Source organism: Belonocnema kinseyi, chromosome 2 (assembly GCF_010883055.1).
Source record: "Belonocnema kinseyi isolate 2016_QV_RU_SX_M_011 chromosome 2, B_treatae_v1, whole genome shotgun sequence".
NCBI classification, from domain to species: Eukaryota; Metazoa; Arthropoda; class Insecta; order Hymenoptera; family Cynipidae; genus Belonocnema; species Belonocnema kinseyi.
This window is the reverse complement of record NC_046658.1, coordinates 103,232,149-103,240,167: the sequence shown is the minus strand read 5'-3', so window position 1 is coordinate 103,240,167 and position 8,019 is coordinate 103,232,149.

Genomic DNA, 8,019 nt, shown 5'->3' with positions numbered 1-8,019 from the left:
CTAAACGCCTTAAATCCCTAATTATTTAAGTAAAAATATTGTATTTTCAAAAATTAGATGAATTTTTAACCAAAGTGATGATTTTCCAACTAGAATAATTAATCTTCAACTGAAATAGTTGATTTTTCAACAACAAAAAATGAATTTTAAAACAAGATTAATTTTCTACAAAAAAGTTGATTTTTTGATAAAATACATGAAATTTCAACGGAATAGTTGAATTTTTCATTTAAAAAGATATATTTTCAGCAAAAGGAGTTTCAATTGCAACCAAATATTGTGATTTTCAACTAAAAAGATGAATTTTCAACAAAAATTGTGAATATTTACCTTTAATTTTCCAAACAAATTATAAATTTCCAAACAAAAAGACTAGTTTTATGCAAAAAATAACACTTCAATAAAATGCATGAATTTTCAACCAAATAGTTGAATTTTTAACTAAAAAAGATAATTTTTTAATAAAAGAGTTTAATTTTCAACTGATTTCAAAGAATTTTTAACAAAAAAAAAAGATAAATAATTTTCAACGAAAAATGGAATAGTCAATTATCACTTGAATAATTTAATTTTCAATCAAAAAAAGTGAATTTTTAACCAAAATAGGAATTTTCAAACAAGAAGACTAATTTTATGCAAAAATTATGACTTTTCAATAAAAGACCTGAATTTTCAATCAAATAGTTAAATTTTTAAATAAGAAGGTTTTCAATAGAAGAGTTTCATTTTCAACTAAAAAAAGAATTTTTAACAAAAAAAAAGATAAATATCCAACCGAATGTTTAAACTTTGAACTAAAAAAAAATGAATTTTCAACTAAAAAAAAGCGAATTTTCAACAAAATAGTTAAATTTTCAACCAAAGTGAGGAATTTTCAACTAAAATGATGAATCATTAACAAAAATGAAATATCTTAAAAATGGAATAGTTAAATTTTGAAACAAAAAGATGGATTTTAAAGCAAGAAGATTAATTTTCGTTAAAAAAATGATTTTTCGATAGAATACATAAAATTTCAACGGAATAGTTGAATTTTCCGTTTAAAAACGATATATTTTAAATAAAAGAAAAGATTCTTTTTTATCGAAAAAGACTAATTTTCAACAAAATCATTTCATTTTGAACCAAAACTTAAAGTTCAATCTTCACTTAAAAAATGAATAGTCAGAAGAAAAAAAATCAACAAAATAGTTCAATTTTCAATCAGAAATGAATTTTCAATTAAAATGAATTTTAAAAAAAGTTCAAATTTCAACGAAGTAATTGATATTTGAACCAATAAATATTCTATTTTTTAATCAAAAATAGTTGAAGTTACCACAAAAAAATTTCAACATGAGTTGAATGAACAGTCGCATTTTCAAGCAAAAAGCTGAATCTTCAACCAAGAAGATTAATTTTTCTACGAAAAAGGACGAATTTTCAACATCATACATGAATTTTGAAGGAAACACTTGAGTTCTTAAAAGAAAGATAAATTTTTATCAAAAGATAGAATAGTTGAATTTTAAGTAACAAAAATTAATTTTCAACCAAATAGTTAAATGCAGTAATATAAAGCCACTGTTACCAATAAATAATCATTGTTATATAATTTTAAATTGCAATTTTTTTATTTAAGAATACTCTCAACAAAATTTCAAATTTAAAAAACAATTCCCTGAAAATTGCAGGTTTTCCGAGTAGACACCCTGCGAAGCCTATGTGGGCACACAGACTGTATATCTCTAAATAATTTGACAATTTGTTGTACGTAAATCACGCGAGAACAACTTTGAGTTGTTTTTATACGAACAGCTGATATTCGTTATCTTTTAAGAACTTCGCACGCACCTATCATCTATTTTTCTACTTTTAATGTGATTCAGTAACGTTTTTCGATATCCTACAAAATCTCCATTCTCGTGAAACACTAAGGTAACAGTATAACACAAGTATCACGTAACTTGATATTCACATAAGGTTATGCATTTTTAATGCAAAGGAAATATGTGTCGTGGAAGCACATCTTTACTTTCGTATCCAATAAAAATCTAAATCTCGCTTAACAGTTGTCTTGACAGTTTTCTAAATTCATTTTTCAACAAAATAGATAATCAGGGCCGCTTCTGAACCGACTTTAAAACCGTTCTGCAGCTGTAGTGGTTCGTGTCTGCACTAAGTTTCTAGAACAGCATTACCATTGTATGACGTCATATAGAATATTCTAGAAACTTATCAGTAGTGGTTTGTGTCCGTACTAAGTTTCTAAAATAACAATATCATTCAAAGACCTCATATAGAACCTTCTAGAAACTTAACAGTAGTGGTTCCTGTCCGTACTAAGTTTCTAGAATATATGATGTCATACAGAACATTCTAGAAACTTAGCACGGACACGAACTACTGCAGCTGCAGAAAGATCTCGAAGTCGTTAAGTTCCAGAACCGGCCCTGCCTATCTACTCACAAACTTATTTTCCACTTTAAAAAATATATACGGCTGGAAAGTTTGTTCAATTAAAGACAAACTTTTATTTTTCTCAAATTTTATTTCTCGACTGTGACACCACTCGAGTTCCGAGATAAACCTACACCGTTGCGTGTGCTTAAGAGTACAGTAAAATATTTCGTACAAATAAAATACATCCAATATATTTTCTTTACAATATTATCCTCATTCAAAAAGACATTTTTACATTATGTATAAAATTGGAGACACTCTGCCGGTTGGTTCTCTTACTAGGTCACTGTACATTATTTTTATTTATTATTTCATAACATCACGATACCTCAAATGACACGTAGTATAATTAATTTTTCTCAAGGTTCATGTACATTAGCTGCCTTAGAGTGTTCGTGAAGATGAAAATGTTACAAGGTGATGAGTTTGCTTTGCAAACAGACTTATAATTCGTTATTAGTATCAATTTTGATCCTAACTACTGATGACTCGCTATAGCCTTCATCCACATCCCAAAAATTAAAATTGATGTCCAGATCAATCTCATCCAGAACAACAAAATACAAAGTAAAAAAGTAGAAAAATCAATATTTTTGCGTATAAAAAGAAAGTAATTCAATTCTTTGTACAGTACATATAATCGAAAACATAAACTGATACAAAATATCACGACATATTAAGAAAATTAGTTTTTCATACAAAAATTAATGGGATGAATTGACTATAGCCAGCATTTTCTATGAATCTAATTTTTAAAGTAAGCTGTTAAAACCAAAGACTATACATTATTCGGAAAAGAAATCAATGCAACAGGTTTTTATATTATAAATGCATCAGAATAAATGAATTAATTTTAAAAATTACTTTTATAATCTACAATTATTATCTCAAAATCATACAAAAAGAAATCTAGTTAGCCTTTGGTTTTAAGGGCCTTAATTATAATATCTACCCGATGCTTATCGAGCTAACAGTTTTCATAAATCAACCGAAGCTCATTGAAATGCAGGAAAGAATGCTGCGTTGGGTGACTGAGGATGTTGAATTGTGGGGACAATTGACGCTGGAAAAATTTCGAGCAAAATTAGACATTTTTTAAAGTTAAGAAATATAAAATTCTTCAGATTATACAATTTCTATAGCTGAATCCATTCCAATCTGAAAACCATTTAAAGATACAATCTTTTCATGATGTTGAAGTATACATAGAGTAGTTTCTTTTTCCAGAAAATAATGTTAATAAGGTGTCATCAAACTACAATTTGCAATTTATCAAATAAAAATTCCAGAAATAAGCCTTAAAAACTGACCATATTATTTGTAAATTGGAAATTCAAGGTTTGAATTTCATAATTTTTTAAATAAACATTTAAAACTTTAAACTTTCAAATATTTATTACTTGCATCAAGTACAATTTAAAACCAAAGAGTTTTAACTATGAAGAGTTAAAAATAATGCATTGAATTTTAGTTTTAATAGTTAAAAAAGAACTGTCAATTTTGCTGAATATTTTTTAATGTTTAAATTTTTTTATTTTAATTGCAAAATCAGGGTAACTACAAAATACCATTTTTGAAATTCCTGAGTTTCCCTGACCCTTATAAATTTTGATTTCTGTTATGAAAACGATTTTCATCTAGATCGTTAATGTTAAATTCAAAAAAAGCTTTCTTTAAAAATTTATCATAAAGACTTTTAGTGAAAAAATTTGATTTTTAAATCAAAAAGATCAATTTTCAACCAATTTTCTACTCAAAAAGAGATATTTTACCCATAAATCGAATCATTAAATTTTTATATAAAACTATTAATTTTCAAGAAACAAAAAAGAAATTTGAAATAAAGTAGTACAATTTTCAACCAAAGAGATGAGTCTTTAACAAAACAATTAATTCTCAACAAAATTTTTAATAGTAGATATTTCCACCAAAAAATATTTTAATTGTTATTGAAAAACGTTGAATTTTTTAACAGAAACTATGAATTTTCTACTAAATTAATTCAATTTATAACACAAAAAATACGAGTTTTCAAATAAAAAAATGAATTTTCAAGTAAAAAGATAAATTTTTAAGCAAAAATGGAAGTTATATTATATGTTAAAGAATTAATTTTCACCAACAAAAATAAAAAAAAGAATTTTCAAAACAAAATATTTCAATTTTCAATGAAACATTTTTAATCAAAAAAGACGAAATTTCTACTGTAAGAGATGAATTAAAAAAAAGATGAATTTTCATCACAATAGTTTCAAATAGTTTCCAACGAAGAAAAGAACTTTCAACAAAAACAGTACAATTCCCAATAAGAATAAAAAAAAGGTTTTTAACTAAAATGATGAATCGTCAATAAAAAAAGTAGTTCCATTTTGAATTAAGTAGTTGATTTTTCAACCAAAGAAGATTAGTTCTCAAACAAAAGTATAATAGTTTATAGTTAAACCAAAAAAAGTTTTTTTATCCTAAACCAAAAACAGTTAAATTTTCAACAAAATAGTTGAATCTTCAATCGAAACAGATTAATTTACAACCAAAAAGTTGCGTTTTAAACAAAAAAATATGAAATTTCTATTATAGAGATAAATTTTCAACAAAGAATGATTTATCAGTCAATAAAGCAAAGAAAAATGTCATCCAAAATATTGTGTTTCCATGCCAAAAAGACGAGTTTTGTACAAAACAGTTGAATTTTTAAACCTAAAAAAAGAGTTTCAACAAAAAAGTCCATTTTTGACCAAAATGGTTCAATTTTCAACCCAAAAAAGATGAATTTTCAATCAAACAGTTGAATTTTCAGCCAAAAAGAATGACTAACAATTAAAACTTTTGAAATGGAGTGACACAAATTGTAGCCTTTAAGGAGGTAGTACAGAAACTTTTTTTAAAAAATCGATTTTCCAAAAATGACGAATTCTTGTATTAAATATTTATACTGTGGAAGTGGTTATTTTGAAGAAAAAAAATTAAACGCGTTTTCCTCGAAACAACGTTTTTCCACCTGGTTAACAAGATTTAAAAAAAAACTACTGGAGCGATCGGGCTGAAATTTTTACAGTTTATTCTGTACATGTGTGCTTATCGTTCGAATAGCCAGAATTATTATTTATCAATATTTAACCTTTTTAAAAAAAAATTATGTAAAAAAATTGCAAAATTTTCAAATCAGCCATTTTGTATTATTTTTTTCGGATTTTAATTTCTGCAGTCCCGATCATAAATATAACTCTACTCTTCAATAATATTGCGAATTTTTTTATTTCAGAAGCTTAGGAATGGAGATATTATGTCAGCCAGATTTTAGCAGGGCTAACTTCAGGCAGCCGTACCATCCATATTTACGATGGAATCCAATTACATTTTTTTTCTAATTACTATTAGAAAAAAATGTGTGAAAATTTATGTGTAAAAAGTTGGAATCAATACAATAATTATTAATATGAAAAAAATCTTTAAAAAAACATCAAAGTACCGGTACACTTAAAATATAATAATCAACATACTGAAATCGTAATAATTTGCGATTAAATACGTTCATAAAATACAGAGGCTTCCAATTTTAAAAAGTTCAACTTTGATCTATTAAAATCTTAACGATTTGTATTTTTAAATTTAGGAATGATCGGTTAAAAATGATAAATATAATTATAAATGTAAAAAATGAACCATTTTATTTTTTATTGGACGAAATTAAAAAAAAAAACAATACCATAAATAAAAAAATTCTTAATTTTTTGCGAACATAATTCATCATTAAAATTCTTTAGATCTTTGTGAAATCTTTCTGAAATCTTTTGTATCCATCAAATGTTTTAAAATATTAGAAATTTTATTTACTACAACCGTTTTAGAATCTTTAAAATCTTTGAAATCCTTTGAAAGTTTTAAAAACTTTGTGAAATTATTGTAAAATATTCGAAATTTGATGTACACGCCATTTTCAATTCTTTGAGATTTACGAAATCTTTGTAAAATGTTAAAAATCCTTTTAAAAATGGTTGAAACCTTTGAAATATTTTGAAACCTTTTAAAATCTTTAATTAAAGAATGAAATTACTTTTTACATTTCAATAAAATAAGCGTTTCAAAAGAAAACAAATTAATTCAAGGTTTTTGTAAAAAATTCAAGGATATTTCTAGGTTTTCAAGGTTTTCAAGATCGCTGAAATGAAATATGTGAAAAAATTGGAACATGAGTAATTTCAAATAATTGCAAATCGAATTTATTCAAAATTGCACAATTTCCTAAAATATTTAAAGTTCACATTGGATAAGTTTCTCTACTAAATAGAAAAACTCGTCGCCAAAAAATAAATAGGTGAATTCATTTTTTAACGTTGAATTTTTTTATTTTAAATGTCTTTTCAGTTTTTCCTGATCTCAAGAAACTGTTGGTCACTTTCCGGATGAACAACCAGGGTTCTAAAGTCGTAATTAATTTTGTTCTACGACTCCCCAACAATTGAATGAACTTCTTTCTAAATACGAAAAAAGAAAAACACTTTGAGATAGAGAAAATGAATGTCAATCTTACCCATAGGTTTAGCATGGTGTTGTGGGCTATTGCTGGCCAGTTGATTCATCGTCGGTGCTGGTCCACCTTTATTTGAATTTCCTCCCATTATATTGTCAAGATCGATATTTAATCCTGCACCGGCCCATGTTGAACCAACTTGTATAGCTGGCGAAATTGCTGCTTGATTTTTGGCTTTGCTTGATATCGGCGTCAGAACATTTGCTGCCGGAGATAATCCAATAGGACCTAAGTAGGATATCGTTTTATGACTCAAAATTTTCATATTTTAGAAGCTCTAATTCAAAATCATGAACTGGTATTCACACATGATTCAAAAATGGACCAAGCTTAGAATATATGAATAGAGTTCTTAAATGTCCAAGCATTTATGTTGAGCAAATGCTTTCAAGAATATGCTCAGAATTTAAGCTCGAACAGAGCATTTTTAGAGCATTTAAGAGAATTTAAAGCATTTATTGTATAAATAAAAACCATTTATTAAACATTGATTTATTTGGTTGAAGATTAATCATTCTAGTTGAAAAACATTTTTTTTCTTCAAAATTTAATTATTTTGTTGGAAATTATGTTTTCTAGTTGAAAATTAATTGTTTTAACTGAAAATTTAAATCGTACATATTCGGTTCAAAATTGATCTTCTTAAGGTGAAAATTCAAATATTTGGTTTCAAATTCCTGTATTTGATTCAAATTTCAAATCTAACTATTCCATTTTTTTGTGAAAAAGTTATCTTCGATAAAAGTATAAACTTTTTCGTTAAAGAATTATTTCTTTTGTAGAAAATTGAACTATTCTATTTTTTCTTAGGAATTTATCTTTTGGGTTTAAAATTCGTTTCGTTTTAGTTGAAAATTTACATTCTTATTTTAAAATTAATATTGCTGGAAACTCGTTTTTGTTTTGTTTAAAATTTAATTTTCTAACAGCAAATTGAACCCTTCTACGAGGGTAGTTCAATAAGTCCTTAGAATGACCAACATATGGCGTGCGAATCGCTCCAAATCATCTGTTTTCAGTCAGCACCACTCCCGACTAGATATATG